The sequence below is a fragment of the Camelus dromedarius genome, chromosome 10 (genome assembly GCF_036321535.1).
Source record: "Camelus dromedarius isolate mCamDro1 chromosome 10, mCamDro1.pat, whole genome shotgun sequence".
NCBI lineage: Eukaryota > Metazoa > Chordata > Mammalia > Artiodactyla > Camelidae > Camelus > Camelus dromedarius.
Window position 1 is genome coordinate 61,952,678 of NC_087445.1, and position 18,897 is coordinate 61,971,574.

Sequence of the window (18,897 nt, forward strand, 5' to 3'; positions counted from 1 at the left end):
TCTGAGAACTGTTGAAAAAGAAAAATGTAATTAAGCCAGCATTTTCGTAATTCACATGAGGACAAATTCTTTCTCCTCTATGAGAGCTGCAAATACTAGCCAGTTTGGTGGGAAACACCTGTTCAAGTTAATATAGAACATATGTCACAGACAGATTATACATTATAAAGAATTATGATACATGTTATTTTTATCAAAGCATTTTAATTATTTGTTAAATTTTGGGCTAATTGTAGTTTTAACACAAAATTGTAGGAAATAATAAAAAACACCATGTATCCTTTACCCAGTTTCCCCCAAAGATAATGTCTTGTAAATATATAGAACAAGATCACAACCAAGATATTGACATTAAAGAAACAGGTGCACTGCTCCCTCCTTCCTCCCTGGCAACTGCTAATCTGTTCTCGATTTCTAAAAATTTTATCATTTCAAAAAGTTATAAGATGGAATAATGCATTATATAACTTTTTGAGACTGAGTTTTTTCACCTGACATAATTCAACCATATTTAGATCATTGCGTGCATCAACAGATCGTTCCTTTTTATTGCTGAGAAGTATTCCGTGATATGGATGTACCACTCACTAGTTGTCTAACCATTCATCAATTGAAGGACATCTGGGTAGTTTCCAGTTTTAGACGCTTATGAATAAAGCGGCTATAAACATTAGTATACAGGTTTTTGTGTGAATGTAAGTTTTAATTCCCCACCTTGGCAACGGCAAGTTTGTATTCTATGTCTATGAGTCTGTTTTGTATTTATGTTTTTTTTTTTTTTTTTTTTTTAGATTCCACATATGAGCGATCTCATATGGTATTTTTCTTTCTCTTTCTGGCTTAATTCACTTAGAATGACATTGTCCCACACAGTTTTACATATCGTATCTTTATTTCCAATTTAGTTCGATGTATTTTTAAAAAGACCCTTGAATTCCTATATGGCCTCTGGACTATTCAGATGTGCACTGTTCATTTTTAAGGTGTTCAGAGGTTTTCCTCTTATCTTTCTGTTTTTGATTTCTAGTTTGACTCCACTGTGGTCAAAGAACAATGGGTAATTTCAAGTATTTTAAATTTGTTGGAGTATTTTTGGTCCCAAGAGATGGTTTATCTTGATATATGTCCCATGGGCACTTGAAAAGAATGTGTATTCTGCTGTTGTTGGTTGGAGTAATTTTTCTTTAAAATTAAAAAAAATTTTAATTGATGTATAGTTGATCCACAATGTCATATTAGTTTCTGGTGTACAGCATAGTGATTCAGTTACATATATTCTTTTTCATTACAGGTTACTACAAACCATTGAGTATAGTTTCTATATTCAGTGCATTAGAATGATCTTTAAATGTTGTTCAGATACTATTGCTTGATGGGGTTGTAAATTCTTCTATGTCTGTCTGATTTTCTGTCTAGTTACCAATTGTTGAGAAAGGAGTGTTGAACTCCTCAAACATAACTGAGGATTTGTCTATTTTTCCTTTTAGTGCCATCAGTTTCTCCCTCACACATTTTGCAGCTCAGTTGCTTGGTGAGTACACATTGTGGATATCTATCACGTCTTGATGAATTGACTCTTTTTTGGTTTGTTTGTTATATAGGATCCTTCTTTGTCTCTTAAGATTTTCCTCGCCCTGGAGTCTGCTTTATCTTACATAAATGTAGCCACTCCTGCATTCCTTTGATTAATGTTTACATAATATACCTTTTTCATCCTTTTACTTTCAAGCTTTGTATATCACATTTAGGTAAGTTTCTTATGGACAAAAATAACTGGATCATATTTTTTAAGTTTCTCTGTCAATCTCTATCTTTTAATTGATGTAGCTAGATTATTTACATTTATTATAATTTTTGATATTTTAGGGCTTAAACCTGCTATTTTACTTTTTGTTTTCTGTTTGTACTGTTTTTCACTTCTCTGTTTTATTTGGTTTCTTGTTCTCCTGTGAATTACTGAGCATTTCTTGGTATTGCAATTTGATATATCTGTAGTATATTTGAGTATATTTCTTTGTGGTTTCTCTAGGTATTATGTTACATATATGTAAGTTATCACACTCTGCTGATGTCAATCATTTTAGAAGTACAGAAAGTTTATCTTCCTTTAATTAACTTTATCCTCCCCTGTTTAAAATTGTTTTGAATATTTTTTCTATGTATGTTTAGAAACACAAGACAGTGTTAAAATTGTGAAATTTAACTGTCAAACTTAATTTAGAAAACTCAATGGGAGAAAACACATTTACTCATATTTTTTCTTACTGTATTTTTCTTCCTTCCTAATTTTTCAGGTTTTATTGTTTTCTTTCTATTTGGAGAACTTCCTTTCACCATTCTTTTAGGGTAAGTCTGCCAGTGACAAACTTTTTCTTTTTTAGTTTCCCTTTATCTGAGAATTTTTTGATTTTCCCTTTATTCCTGAAGGATATTTTCAGCACATACAGGATTCTGGGCTGACAATTCTTTTCTTTCAGTACTTCGAATATACTGTACCACTTCCTCTGGCCTGTTGAGTGTCTGATAAAAAAAAAAAATGCACTGACATTCAAATTCTATTTTCCCTATAGGTAAGGAGTCATTCTTCTTTGGTTGCTTTCTAGATTTTTTTTTTTTTTGTCTTTAGTTTTCAAAAGTTTAATTATGATGAACGCTGGTACGGATTTCTTTGGGTTTATCCTGTTTGTGGTTTGCGTAGATTCTTTTTTTTTTTAAAGATACATTTTCTTTCTTTTATATACTTTTTTAATTGTTTGTTTTTTTTTTTTTTGAGGGGGGAGATAATTAGGTTTATTCATTTATTCGTTCTTAGAGGAGGTACTAGAGATTGAACCCAGGACCTCCTGCATGGTGAGCGTGCGCTCTAACACTTGAGCTATTCCCTCCCCTTTTGCTTAGATTCTTGAATCTATAGGTTTATGATTCATGCCAAGTTCCTGAAATTTTCAACTGGATTTCCTTTGAGTACTTTTTTTTTTTTTACCACGGCCCTATTTCACTTCTCCTTCCAGGACTCAGGTGATACACGTTTACTCTTTTGTTCTAGTTCCACTAGTCTTTGAGGGTCTGTTCACATATTTCAGATTGTTGTTTAGACTGGATCATTTCTGTTATTCTGTCTTCCTTTCATTGATTCTTTCCTCTGTTTCCTCCATTCTGCTGTTAAGCCTATCTACTGAGTTTTTCATTTCAGTTATTCCACTTTTCAGTTCTAAAATTAGAACGTTCTTCTTTATACCTTCTATTTCTTTGCAAGGATTTTCTATTTCATTGCTGAAGCTTTCTAGTTGTTTGCTGTTGTTTTCTCTTATCGTTGGCTTCAAGACTGTAATTGCCCGTTAAAGTATTTTTTTAGAACTACTTTAAAATCTTTGGCAGTTAAAGTGAACACCTCTCCCATCTCAATTTTGGCAACTATTGATTATATCATTTTTCATTTAGTTGAAGATCATCCTAATTCTTGGTATGGCAAGTGATTTTCAATTGAAATTGGGAGATTATGTTATAAAACTCTGGGCTTTATTTAAATGTATTTATTACTCAAGAGCTGGCTTTCTCTGACACTGCTCTGGCAGAGGGAGGGGGAACACTACCTTGTTACTGACAGATGGAGGTAAAAGTCCAGTTTCCTCATGTGGTCTTGGTTGATATCAAGAATGAGAGGCTCATCATTACTGCTAGGCAGGATCTCTGTGGACACTGCTGTGGTTGTGGCTTTATGATTGGTGGGTGATGGTTAAAGTCCTGACTCCTCACTAGGCTTTTTCCAACACTGCTCCAAGGGAGGAGAATGTTGGATTAGAGCAGAAAAGCCAGGCATCCCACATGATCTCCAGTGACACAAGTAGGGTGGCTCTTTACTGGCTGGTGGGGGTAAAAGCCCTGCTTCCAGTTTGGCCTTTCTGCCATCACCTCAGTCTTGGGTATTGGGCTGTTTCATTACAGCATCGTGAGGATGGAAGTCTAAGATGCTCCTTGCTTGGTGTTTGCTGGAGTGGGTGGACCAGAGTTTTTTCTGTAGTGTTTGGCTATAGATTGGTTATTGCTTAAAACTGTTACATCTTGCTAGTCTTTCCCTTTCCTGGTCCTTTGATTAAGAGAAGATGCTTTTGTTGGAGCTTTTTTGTCTGTGTTCATTGGTGTTTCCATGTTGCTAGCTTCTTCACCTCCCAGTTTTGGATATATGAAGCAAAAAGTAAACCCAGGGAATGCCTCATCCTATTGTTCCTTGAGTCTTGTGGTTCCTGGCTTCTCTGCCTTCCTCTATTCAACTTCCAGAGTCTTCTTACGTGTGTCTAATGTATAATGTTTACAGTTTTTAGTTGTACTTATTAGGAGGAAATTCGGTCTACTCCATCTTCCTGGAGATGGAAGTCCTTTATCAAGAATTTTAAACCATAAATTTGAATGTTTATTATCTATAAGCACAGTGATATACGTTTTTAGACTTTATATTTACAGCCATTTTAGGCAATATGATATTCTTTGTACATTATTTTATTTTGTCCCTAATAAACAATGGGTGAGATATCATTATGTCAATTAAACATGTGAGGACTAAGGTTCAGAGGGGGTAAGGGACTTAGCTAAGCAAAACACAAAGTTAGGATTTACACCTGAGCTCTTGCATATATTCTTCCTAAGCTGACTCAGTTTTAAAGTCATGCTTCTAATTCTGCCCTCTAAACGACTGTTGGTCTACTTCTGGCATTTTTTGGAATTCTTGATGACTGAAAGAGAAATTCCAAGCAAATAAAAATGGTAAGAGGTCTAGGAGTCAGGACATATGAAAGGTAACTGAAGGAAATAAAACGTTAGAGAGAGAAGACTATGTCTTCACATATTTCACAGCTCTCCGGTGGATGACACACATAAACTACTATGTGGGTCTCAAGAGAATATGGCCAAGACTAATGATTAAATGTTGCAAAGATACAGAGTTCAGCTTCATTACAAGGAAGAGCAGTTACAGATGTCAGAAATTAAGATAAATTGTTCCTGGTGGTAACAAACTCCCATCCCTGAGTGACTTCAAGTAGAAGCTCAATTAATGTCCCGTTACTGAGAAGTATTCAGAGGCTTGGCATATATGACCCCAAAGCCCTCTCTCTAATTCTTATAGCCTTTAATGCAGGCTCTTCCATGTACCACCTATATGATACTGGATACGTTACTTTTTTCCCAGCTTAATTTTTCTCTTCTATAGAATGGGGATAATAATAATAATACCTCCCTAATCATAAGATGATTATGAGGAGTAGATTAAGACGGTGTGTGTGAAAGGTTTAGTGCTGTGCCTGCCATGTATAAAGCACTGAATAAACATTAGCAGTGATGAAGAAGAAGGAGGAGGGGGAGGAGGAGGAGGAGAAGAAGAAGAAGAAGAGGAAGAAGAGGAAGAAGAAGAAGATGTTGTAGTTTCCAAAGGCACTGCAGGGTCTCTGAAGGGCTCAAGTTATTGTTGTAGAGAAGATAGGTTGAGGAACTGGTTAACAGAATTTTCAATAGTAAAATAGATTTAAGTAATGAAAATTTTAATATACCCAACTAGTCCACGAATATTTTACTCTTCCAGAACTAACCTGAACTTACTGAAACTTGAGATGTCTTGCATTTGGGATACATCCCTGCATAGACCAAGCACACAAATGAATACTACTCATTTACAGGCATACAGTTACATGCTAATTCAAATCCTTCAAACATTGTCCATCATGTGAGTCAACCTGTCTCCACCTTCAAATTACTGTTTGATCTTTCACAAGTCTCTTAATGCCTCCCGGATTCCAACTTCCTCTTTTACAAAATGAGATTTAGAGAAGCCCGTCTCTACTCTGTGACCTATGCCTGGAATTTGGTTATTCTCCACTTCGAAGTGAACTCATACATCTTAGAAAGGTCAGAAAAACTGGTTTATGTCACTCAATTGGCCACTCTTTTCTTTCCGTTGTCTGTCTCAGAGTCACCAAACAAAGGATTTCATACTATCAGGTCAGTGCAAGACTGTGCTCCAGCCAGATGCCATTCCAATTTTGTTTCAGTTTTAGGAGCTGCGGTTCCGTGGACCACTGCCGTCCCTGCTAGGCTTCACTTTCATAGATGAATTAGCTCTTCCCAGCATTTCTTCTTGCAAAATTCCTAACCCTGTGGGGAGGAAGTTAGTCTTGCTTATTTCACTTTCCTTTTGAGAGGACAATGCTTCAAGGAGTTTGGGAATTGTGGCTGGTTCCAAATGGACACTTTCACAGTTAGGTCACTTCTGATGATGAAATATTTTCCAGACAATTTGTTTCAGCATTTCCACCCATTTAAGCACTGAAGGCATCAGGAAGGTGACTGCTTCCTACAAAGGAGTTCTGTAAGAAGTCACAGTCTCCCAGTGGCTATGGAATATGCCTAGTCATAAGAGCTGTTTCCAGACAATTCTGTAAGTTAGTGGTGGAAATATCTTTGGAGAAACATTTACTTCTACTGCCTCTCATCTAGTTTTCCAATGTCTCCCAGTAGCTCAGACCAAAAATCTCCCACACTCTCTCCTTCCTCACAGTTGTTTTCTATGTCCAGTCCATTCTAAGTTGTTTTTTTTTTCTTATATTCAGCTCCTTTCCACTATTAACACTTGTAGTAGGCTGGACTCTTGCTGCGACTATTAAAAGGGCCTGGAATTCCGTCTCTTTGGTTCACTATTCTGTCTCACTATGTTCTTCAGCATCCTTTACACTACTTGATCAAGCCATCATTTTTAGTTATAAATCTGGGCACAGTCACTCTTAGTGTCAAGTCTTTCAGTCCCTTTCTGTTACCTATAGGACAAAGATTAAATCTCATATGCAGCACTCCAGATATCTCAGGGTCTATCCTGTTTCCCTTTGCCAATGTTATTTCTCATTAAGAACCCCTTTGTTCCCAAAATCTAAACCACTGAACTACTGGCATTTCATAAATATGTCATATTCTTGTATTCTTTTGTAATTCTATTCCCTTTGCCTATAATGATGTTCCCCTTAAAACCCTATACCTAGCAAATACATAGTATTTCCCAATGAAGTATCACTTGAACTATAACCTCTTCTGAAATACCTTCCCTGACGACATAGGCAATTTTTTTTTCCTATTGCCCATTTTGCTTTTATAAAAGTATGTTGTTATATTTATTTTTATCATTTTCGTTTTATAGATTAGACACTATAGACATTAGAAGGAAATAAAAATCTTCACTCTTTTATGCACAGATCTGGTTATTTATTAAAGTTTTAAGAAACTTATAAATACATATTTTATTTTGTGGAAAACTAGTTATCTCTTATTCAGCTGTGTGAGCATTTGAGGGAAGTAACTTTGGCCCATTAAGAAGGCAACAGCCCACGACTGGAGTCTTTTTGTTGGTGGTCGGGCTGTAAAACCCTAAGGGGTTATAAAAGATTCAGTTGAAGGTTGATTGCAAGATACCTGTGCGCTAGGGTGGTGAGTAAACCTTGCTCCTATGAAAGTCTTGATTGGCGATTAGTCATCGGGGAAGGGAGTCATGCTTGTATTTGTAACATTTATCATTCTACTCTGGTTTTGGACATGGAAGGAATATTTTGGCAGGATTACATACGCAGAGTAAGACAGATCAAGAGTCAGCCATCCCATCTACTCCTGGAATCTCAGGTGTAGCAAATACTAACAGTAGAAACAAAGCTTCATTTGGGTCCTTAATTCCAAGTTATTGGGAATGTCAGGTCTTTGATGGCTCACACTGTGCAGAAGAGAACACAGGTGACTGGAACCTGGACACTTCTGTCCTTCCACGTGGTGGCAGCACCGCTGGGCACTGTATCTTGGTGGAGAGTATATGCAAGTCTGCTGGCTGGTAGCCTTCTAAAGATTGAATTATAAAGGGAGGATGAGCAACAGAATGATGGAGAGTAAGCAGGGGAGGGAGGGGAGGATTCTAAAAGTGACTGATCAGCAAAGGAAATGGCACTTGAAAAAAAAAAAAGGGGAGGACTTTTCCAGGCATCCTCAGAGAGGAGGTTTATCATGTGCTACCTGGTTCTGTTGAGTAAATACCCGGGGAGAATCAGATGCAGTGTTAAGACCACTCCTGCCTCCCAGTCCTCTGTCCTTTCTTTGTTTTCCTTCCTCTACCAGAAGAGTTTTCAAGTCTTAACTCAAACTCCATCTCTTCCACGACGCTTCCATGGTAATCTCCTGCGAGCCCTCATCCATATGAGTTCCCTGCCTCGAGCAGAGGCCAGGAGCAACCCTCACAAAACCACCTCCTCCCCTGATGATTGTGTCAAACCAGTAAGTCCGCCTGATCTCTCAGTATCTCAAAACCTCTGACCCGCATTTCTATGAGGAAACAGAGGCACAAAAATGCCCAAGGCTTATATCAGATCCTTTTATGGTGTTTGCTGTGATAGAGGTGCCAAAGCAAAAACAGAGCTTGACAGTTGTTAAAGGGGCCAAACAAATTTTATCCAGCCTGCTGTGGTGGAGAAGAGGGCCTCCAGTGTGCACAGACAGAGCTCGCTCAACTCCAGCGAAGACAAATGTAACTGAGGTTTTTTACGAGGGAGAATAGATGGGAAACAAAAAGGGACTATGGAGAAGTGAAAAGAGGGGAACAAAAATAGGAGTAGAAAGATAAATAAAAATAGGAAATCGAGAAGACGGTAAGTGGAGGATTACTGAAAACTGGCGAGGTGGATTGGAACAATGTACATTTTGAGATTTGAAAGCCTTGTATTTTCTTGAGCAAAGACTCAGCATAGGGGCTAGGATCATCTTTAGGGACACAGTCTAGTGTAGGCGGGGACCAAGCTGAAGTTTGGTCAAATATTTTAGCACAGTGTTTGGGCAACTCCTTGGTGCTACACGGGAGTTCACAGTCCACAGAGGAAAGAACAGGCAACACAGAGGGAGTAAGGGAGGTGCCATTGCAGGGAGTGCGGTAGACGGAAGAACCCCCGCCAGAGGTGTCCACATCCCAGGCCCTGGAATCTGTGACTATGTTACCTTCCTGGGGAAAAGGGACTTTGCAGGTGGATGTGATTAAGTTGGGGACTTTGGGATGAGTACCTCCCTCGACATTATCTGGTTGGTCCTTAGAAAAGGGAGTGTCAGAGTGAGGGAAGGAGGTGTGAGGACAGATGAAGAGGTCAGAGAGAGACAGACAGTGATCCGAAGATGCTGCTGACCATGAAGGTGGGTAAGGGCCCAGGACCAAGGAATGAGGGTGGATTCTAGAAGCCGGATTAGGCAAGCTAATGGAATCTCCGTACCATCTCCTGAGGGAACACAGCCCTGCTGACATCTCGATTTGAGACCCATTTCAGACCTCTGACCTTCGGAACTGTAAGATAATTGATTCGTCTTATTTTAAGCCACTAAATCTTGTGCTTGTGGTCATTTGTTACATGGGCCTCAAGCTGCCCACTCCACCACTCCCCTCAGGCCCTGGCATCACCTCCTGAGGGCTGTAACAACCGGGGGACTGAAGGAAAGCATGTGCCCTGGGACTTACTCCTAGGAGCACAATTTCTTGGTAGAACAGGAGCGTGGTTGATATTCATTTCCCCAGGAATGTCATGGCATTTACTATGTTGCTTGTGGTTTTGATATTAATATTAATGATCTTAATGCAATCATCATTTATCATTTGATTACATTTCCTTGGTGAATCAAATGACTCCCAAGCTAATTGACATTTAAAAGACAGAGTGCATGCTCCCGACACTGGTTTACTTAAACAGGAAAAGGTTGGGGTGATTAGCACAAGAGAAAGCTCATTTCTAAGCTATTTCAGTCGTCTTTTCACATCTGCCAATAATCTCTATTCCAAAAGCAATTTTGGCTGGGGCACTGGAAGAATGTGCTAGTATTTTCAGACAGGCTGCAAACTACCAAGCAAGTTTACTGAGCAGCCTTGTTACTAAAGCCGCAGAGATGATAATTCTTTTCCTCCAGGGAAATCATACGTTCCCCTTCCTTGTTACTTCTCGCCTCTACTGTGCAGGTTCCAGTAGTCAATGCTTAGCACATAATGTCCTAGAAACGTGGCACTGCATATTTAATCAGCCTCCCCCTCCGAGTCCCCCTCCGAGTTCTGTTCCCCATCAGATCTCATTCTTTCACACTGATGTAACTGAGCTACAGATTCAGGTTTTAAGTAAGATGTCAGGGTGCAAAGAATCACCGTGGTAATTACAGCTACTGGGAATAAAGGGTATCTGATATGCCAGGAGCTGTGCTAGGCATTTTGTATTTATTTCACTTATTCAACCTGAGATTTCATGTATCCCATCTGACATTGGTTAATGATGTTTGCACTGTTGGCTGGAGTCATAGTTGGGATTGGAATGTAAGCAGCTAAGATTCCTAATAGCTGGTAGGGTTTCAGGAGTAAAGTATACGTCTGCTCTCTTTGCCCTAAGAAATAGGGCCACTTCCTTTGTTACAGAGCAGGGACAGGGGGGAGTGTGACACATGAGAATGAATGATGCCAAATGTTTAAGGAAGAGCACACGGGCACGCGAATCATTTGAAACGCTCTTCACAGAATAGGCTTTTTAAACATGTACAACGCAAACTCTGGAACTATACTGTCTGGTTTGGTCTTGTCTCCACCAGTTCATTCGTTCAAGCATTCTCTATTAACCCAGCAACTGTTTAGCAGCATCCGTGAGCACGCCTCTGAGTATTGTGGATACTATTTGAACAAAACAAAGTTGTTTCTTTCATGAAATCTGTATGCTAGCGGAAAAATAAAACAGGCAAAAACAGCAACAGCAATCGTAAAACTTACTTTTGTATGTTTGATGTTGATAAATATTATGTGGGAAAAAAGTAGGGATGGAGATGGGGAGAAACAAACAGAAGATTTCTCCGGAGGCAGTGACGTTTGAGCAGAAACCCATAAAGTGAGAGCAGCGGGCTGTGCTTCCCTCTGGGAGGAGAGAATTCCAGGCTTAGGAATAGCACGTAGAAAGGCAGCCCAAATGTAGGAGCATGTCTAAAGCCAGTGGCTTAGGATGGGTTGCCCACATTCCCTTAAAAATGATTCATTAAGGAAGTGCTGTCAGGAGGAACCTGCGAGGGAGGAAAGGAGGTAGGGGAGGAAAGGGTAAGAATTCAGGCAAAGCCTTGGCCTCAGTTTGATCTTTCCTGGAGATTATACTACACACCAGGGATCCAGGGAGGAAGTAAACTCCCCTGGACTCTGTCAGGACAGGCAAGAGGGCTAATTCCAGGCACGCAAAGACAGTCCTCTAATCAGTCATTAGAGGGGTACAGCTCCCAGGGGCTGGAGGATGAGCACAGAGAACCCGCATTGGGATCCAAGGGAATCTGGGTGGAGCATCAGCTGTGTCTGCTAGAGCCGGCTTACCAGCTTACCGGAGACAACGAGAAAGGGCAGAGGGGTTGAAAACTGTGTCAACGAGGTGACCAGGGACCAGGTAGCGGAAGGTCTTTGAAATTTCATTTTATTGGCAGTGGGAAGCTTTGGAGATATTTTGGGTGAGACAATGGCACAATCTTATCTGATTTACATTTTAAAAGGGTCAATTAAGCTACTGTGTGAATCATAGACTCAGGGGAATAAAAGCAGAAGCACCAAAACTTGTTAGGAGAGTAGCATAGAATTCTAGGGGAATTAAGATCTTGGATCTGCACTGTCAACACAGAAGCCACTGGCCAAACATGGTTACTGAGCACTTGGAATGCAGCTCACTCAAACTGCAACGTGCTGTAAGTGTAATGTAAGCATCAGACTTTAAAGGCTTAGTAGGAAATAAAGAATGTAAAATACCTCACTAATATTTATTTTGTGTCACTTACATCTTGAAGTGATAATATTTTGCTCAAATAATTACTCACATAAAGTGTTATTAAATGTTAGTAAAATACGTTGTTAAAATATGTTATTCAACTGTTTCTTTTTACTTTTTTAAATATGGCTACTGGAAAATTTAAAATCGCATGTGTGGTTCACCTTATGTATCTACTGGACATCCCAGTTTAGGCTCCGATGGTGAAATGTGCTCAGCTTCTGTGTATTTTATGAAAGCAGAGAGGATGGGGCTTGCTGATAGATAGTATGCAGGGTGTAGAAGGTAATCCCTGAATGATGGTGACATTTTCTAAGATGAAAATCACTGGAGGTGTTGGGAACATTCGGGGGGATGGAATTTGGCTTTGGACACAAGTTGAAGATGTCTAATGGACCTTGAAATTGAGGTGATGAATGGGTGGTTAGATCTATGAGTCTGGAGTTCCTTGGAGAGATCCAGGCTGGAGACCTAAGAACACTTCGTATATAAATAGTTTTAAAGCTTTTGCACTGGGTGCCATCACCTAAGGAGTGAGCATAAAGAAGAGGTATGTGAACCAAACCCTGAAGCAGTCAATCTTTTGGAAGATTAGGAAATAGTGGGAGATCTTAAAAATGAAACTTGCTAGTTGCCTGAACTTGGTCAACTCCTTTGTTTAAGAGAAAAGGGCACAAATACTAGTGCAGACTGCATGTGGGTGGATGTGAGAATTAACTGGGATAACATACACCCACACTTAGGACAATGTCTGGCAGAAAGTAAGAATCCAGTAAATGCTAGCTATTACATTACTCTCCCCTTCATAGGTGTCTTACTGGATCGGTCACCAGGAATGGGGCAGCCTCCAGTTCTGGGGTGTTTGTCCAGCTTTCGTAATATGGAAATACTTAATGTTTTTGCTTGCTCATTCTGGGCTGGGCAAGGGCCATGCACCATATTTGCCCCACTGGCCTTGCTGCCATTTGTCATTTTTCCAGATGTGGATACCACATCTACACAAACCTGGAATGGATCCCAGTGGGAATACCTGCTTGGTTTTTAACAAGAACTGGATGGAGAAGATTCAGTTTAGGATCTTGAGCCCAAGGAGGCCAGGCGCCCCATACTGTCATGGCTGGAGAGGCAACAGAAGTGTCTTCTTGGTTGGCCCAGTAGAGATGCTTGTCTAGTTAGATAAATACCCCAAAAGCCAGTCTCCAGGCTGCCAAGTTGGTTGGGTGGGCAAGAGGGAGCACAGTGGGATGGAGATGGCTTAGGGCAACCCTATGTTGGTTACCATGGTAGGGAGCACAGAGGCTTCCTACAGATGTCCACTTCTTAATCCTTGAAATCTGTGACCACAGCATCTTACATGGCAAAAGGAGCTTTGCAGATGTGGTTAAGTACCAAAATGGGAAGTTTACCTTGGATTACCCTCGTAGCCCCAGTGTAGTCACCAAAGTCATTCTAAGAGGAAGGCAGGAGTTTTAGAGTCACAGAATAAGATGTGAAGATGGAAACTGAGTTGAGAGAGAGAGAGAGAGAGAGATAGACTGAAAAACGGATATGTGTGCTGCTGCTGGCTCTGAAAACAGAGGAAGAGGCCATAAAGCCAAGAAAGGCGGGCAGCCCCTAGAAGCTGGAAAAGGCAAAGAAAAAGGTTCTCCTCTAGACCCTCCTAAAGGAGCACAGTCCTGCTGACATCCTGATTTCAGCCCAGCAAAACCCATTTTAAACGTCTGAGCTCCAGAACTGTGAGATGATACGTTTCTGCTGTTTTAAACTACTTAGTTTGTGCTCATTTGTTATAGCAGCAGTACGAAACCAACACAGCAACCCTGAAAAGCCACGGACTTTGAGTTATAATTACGGAGGAAATGTACCCACCCAGACTGAGTTTTCTAATAATTTCGTAAATCTGGAACACAGCTAAGGAGAAAAGAAACAAAAGGCTTTAGAGTCATTCAAACAGATGTTATTTATAAACTGAACTAAAAGTCCCAAACTTTCATGGTGCCAGAGCCTATGCACTGTTATTTTAACAAAAATTCCACCAAGTTGGCCTGCCACAAATGAGAAGCATCAACTTAGAAAGAGAGGGGGAAGAGTTGTTCCGGGAAAGGAACTTGACCTCAGTGGAAGGCCCTAACAGCCCTCAGCCTCACAGCAAGGCAAGGTGTAAGGCATGAGGAAGAGCACCTCCCAGAGCTCACTGGTGTCGGAGGCTCAGTGTGGGAGCACACAGCTGCCCCGCACTGAAGGAAGCAACCATATACTACATCTAGTAAAAGTAACATAAATGCATTAATGACTTTGAATGTCTGTTTATGCTTGGGTTTGGGAAAGCTTGAGGGAAGAAAGTTGATAGACTGAAAAAAGGAGAGGGATGGGAAATTACGTAAGTATCGCTTGGTTCCACGCACCATGCCTCATACTTTGCGTTCGTTACTTTACCTGCTTCTCACGGATCGTCTGTAAAGCTGCTGCCAATTTCTTAGAGACCTTACATAAATTGCCCCCACTCATACTCCCCAAGAGAGGCACGCTAGAGCTTGAACTTAGGTCTTGACTTTAAGATCTAGACAAAACCTCCACTCCACTGTGGAGCCAAAAGTTACTTCTTTCTAATATTATCCCAGAAATGATCCAATGATTAAAATGGTAAATTTCTGCCTGGGGTTAGCAGGTGTGTGAGAGCCTCTCTCCTGGTTAATCTTTACACCTGGAATTCTTTTAGGCTTCTAAGAGGCCATGGGCATCCAACCAACTTATTTTACATGTGAGAGAACAGAAGCCTAGAGGTGATTCTTACACCTACTGTCTCATGGTTAATTAGAATGAGGAGCAAACCCCAGGGTTCCTGCTGTCCAGTACTAAACAAGCAAGGTTACCTCCCCTCACCTCTCAAAACGGGGCACATGTAAGAGGCAGAATTTTTAGGACTCACATGGGCCCACATGGAAGTGTAGGAGACAACCCCCTTAGTGGAAGTGAACTTCAAGGGGCTCCTAACGTGAGCCTTTTGATCTGACCACTCTCCCTCTCCAGCTGGGGCTGGGGGATGGAATTAGGGTCTGAGCATTCATGGCTTTACTGTGTGCTTTCATTCTACAGGGGACAGGAATCCACAGGCAGGCTGCCTTATGGGAAGCACTTGTTTGCCTAGAGGGGTCTTTTCCCTTTGAACTTCTCTGGGGACCCTGTCCACATGTCAGAGAGAACTGATCAAAACAGCACACGAGGACCCTGACAAGGGTTTTCAAAATTGCACACAGATGTCTCCATTTCAGAGAATTGGAAACACAAATCCTTCTCGGGTTGCTACAGCAACAGGGGACCAACAAAACAATACTCTGCAAGAAGCCATCCCAGGGGGACTGATAACAACTTGGGGGAGGAGGGCCGTGGGGCTGGACCAACGTGTGTGGGGGCCGGGAATCCGGCTGTGGAACGTGGGGCTCGTGTTCTAATGGAAACCACCAGTCTCTGGGGCGCGTTCCCCTCTGTCTGAGCCCCGATGTGAGAATGTGAAAATGGGAAGGGCAGGGGGCCAGGAGTCAGGTCTGGGCTGAAAATGCTGCCTTTTTGGCTCAGGCTCCATTTGCCCAAACCAGTTGTCCAGATCCAGACCAGTAGAATATGACAGTCCACATGTTCACAGCGCTTTACCATTTGTGAAACGTTCTCCCGAATTTATCACCAGAGCTGCTCCTTTTCCCACTTCAATTTAGTGAACGGAAATTTAGTAACCAGGGCTCAGAGAGAGATCTAGACGTGGGATTTTAATCTGAGCCCTTCTGGCTCTAAAACCTTTGACACAAATCAAGCCACACAAACCAGAGAGCTCTCCAGCCACTTCCCTGTTCTTGTGAAATTTCAGCTCTCTTCATATTTCGCCTCTGAGACTTCAGCCTCCCTCCGAGTGGCAAACAGATGCTAGTGGAAGAGGCTGTTACCTCTATTTCTGGGTTACAAAGTGGGAAAACGAGTGACTGCAACGTTCAGGGCCAAGCAGTTAGCCAGAGTGTGGAAGCAATTTACAAGACCTAATTTATCTCAGGACCCAAAGGATCTTTACAGGTCTTCTGATCTTGCTCCCTAATGATGCACGAAGCTTAAGCCACACCCCAAAAGAGCAGCCTGTCAGTCACAGCTTGAACCATGGCTGGTTTTGAATAAAGCAAAAGAGTTTAATCTGATCATCCATCACCTGACTAGAGCTACTTCTACAATCATGACTGTCTTTTTTGGCATCGTGACCTTAACCAGTGTGTTTCACCACATGGTTTTACATCATGGTGCGCAGAGTTAATATTTATCACGTTTATACCAAACAACAGATTAACTGAAGAAGCAGCTTTGGGGACAAAAGTGACCAGCCCAGGGCTCTGGCTGCCCCAATAATGTAGGGGTTCAATATCCCTGCATTGTCACCACAGCCCCTTAGATGACATTAAAGGAGCAGTGACAATTAGAATAACGTTTTAGGGGGCAGAGCGAGAGTATAAAGACTTGGACTGTGCTTTGTGACTTAAAATAGCATTGATAAGTCTTATTGCATTCATATGATATGCTGTTTCAAAGACCTTTTCATTCCCCTATTTCTATTGCAAACCCTGCCGTCAACACAACAATAACAATAATATAAATAACACCTCATATGTATTTATATTGAGGACCTGTTGCGTTTCACACAGATCTTTTTTTTCCAGTCTTGCAATCATCCTGAGAGCTGGCTATTTTCTTCTTCATTTAACAGAAGTACAAGTTGAAGCCATTAAAAGTAGAGAGATTTGTTCCAGGCCACATAGTCGGTGAGACTCAGTGCAAAGACTTGAATTCATATTTGTTTGAATTCAAGGCCATGCTCTTTCTGCTTCAGACTAACACATGGAGGCAAAATTGAAAATGGAATTTTTTAAGAGAGAAACTGGCAGGTAGTTGCTCATAAATCGACTAATAAAATAAAGACGTACAGTAAATGGAAGTAAAACAGAAAAAAAGAATGCAAAAGAGAGAAGCGACTACACACGGTTGGTGTGAGAAGAAAGGACTAACAGGACTAGATCAGTCCTTCATCTGTTGTTTGATGGTTTTCGTTTGTTTTTGTTTGTTCTTTAAATATTTTCCAGTTACCATTAGTCCTACCAGAGCTTCCGTGTGAAAAAGTGTTTTAAACATGAGCTAAGCAACATCAGCTGTCCTCTCGGGCAATTACAAAGTATATTATCCTAATAAAGGATTTCTTCAATTAAAACGACTTACCATATGACCCAGGAATCCTGCTCCTGGGCATATATCCAGAAGGAACCCTACTTCAAAATGACACCTGCACCCCAATGTTCATAGCAGCACTATTTACAATAGCCAAGACATGGAAACAGCCTAAATGTCCATCAACAGATGACTGGATAAAGAAGATGTGGTATATTTATACAATGGAATACTATTCAGCCATAAAAACCGACAACATAACGCCATTTGCAGCAACATGGATGCTCCTGGAGAATGTCATTCTAAGTGAAGTAAGCCAGACAGAGGAAGAAAAATACCATGTGAGATCACTCATATGTGGAATCTAAAAAAGAAAAAAAGAACATAAATACAAAACAGAAACAGACTCATAGACATAGAATACAAACTTGTGGTTGTCAAGGGGGCAGGGGGTGGGAAGGGACAGACTGGGATTTCAAAATGTAGAATAGATAAACAAGATTGTACTGTATAGCACAGGGAAATATATACAAGATCTTATGATAGCTCACAGAGAAAAAAATGTGACAATGAATATATATATGTTTATGTATAACTGAAAAATTGTGTTCTATACTGGAATTTGACACAACATTGTAAAATGATTATAAATCAATAAAAAATGTTTAAAAAAAGGGGGTTGAAGAAGGTTAGATTGTGTTGAACCTAGATTTTCCCACATTTCTTTAGCAGCATTACCTTTCTCTTCAATATTAACTTTCCATGGAAATAGTATGCTCAGGAAGTCATTCTGGGGAACCACATATTACACACTGGAAAAGCTGCCTCCTGGTTAGACTGGCCCCAGTATAGATAAAAAATTCCCAGGACCCCATATAAATCTCTTCAAACTTGTCTTTAGCTAGTCACCAATTTCCAGGAAGCTCAGACATTAGGACTGTTTCCCATTTCCCTCAGGCAAGCCAAATAGTATTCCCATTAGAAACTGAGGAAATTTTAATTTCAAATGGCAAGTGATTCATGTGACTAGCCCTCTACACCTCCAAAGGGAAGGATGAAACTGGTTAGCATTTCTGACGTGTAAAGCATCTGAATCACGGGCTGGGGGCAGGCACTTGTGTCTTTCTGCCATGTGTCTTTGTTGCCCTTGAGTTTTTCGCTGCATGTTCCCGCCAGCTGGGCAGCATTAAATCTCCTGTGTCGACAGGGAATGGGTGAGACCGTTATTGCCACATGACTATTCTTGAGAACTTGATGGGTGAGATTGAAGGGGCAGCTTTGTGCGGTGTGCAGCAGTCTGGGCTGACAAAGACATTTCTGGATTTCAAAATGCCAGATGGACTCCCAGATGGAGGGTTTGGATTTTGCAGTTGGGACTGCCGGATGTGAGACCTTCCAAGGCCCCAGCACAAGTGAGGATGAGTTCATCCTTCACTATATGTCAAGCCATGCATCACTGGCTTAGAGCATCCAGGGATGAAGCCAGGGACAGAAAGGAAGTCCTCATTCAAGGTCGAAACTGAAGTCAACTTTCAAGCTGGAATGGAAAAAGGCCAGAACTGGGGCTTGGAAGATCTAGGTGCTACTTCTTTTTTTTTTTTTTAAACTAGTTGGTCTATGACTTTGGCCAATGGCAGGTTCAAATTCAACACACATTTATAGAATGTGTGAATGATTGTAGAAGTTATCAAGGTGAAGAAAACACAGTTCTCAGATCCTGGGGATCACATTTTAGGGGGACAGAAAAGAAAAGATATGATTACTGCCTGAAGTAAAAAGTATAAACTACTCATTCAGGATAATAACCCAATCAACTAAGCAGCTATGAGAAACTAGATGTGGTGTCTGTGCTGATCATTACAAGATTTTGTCAAGCAGAGTC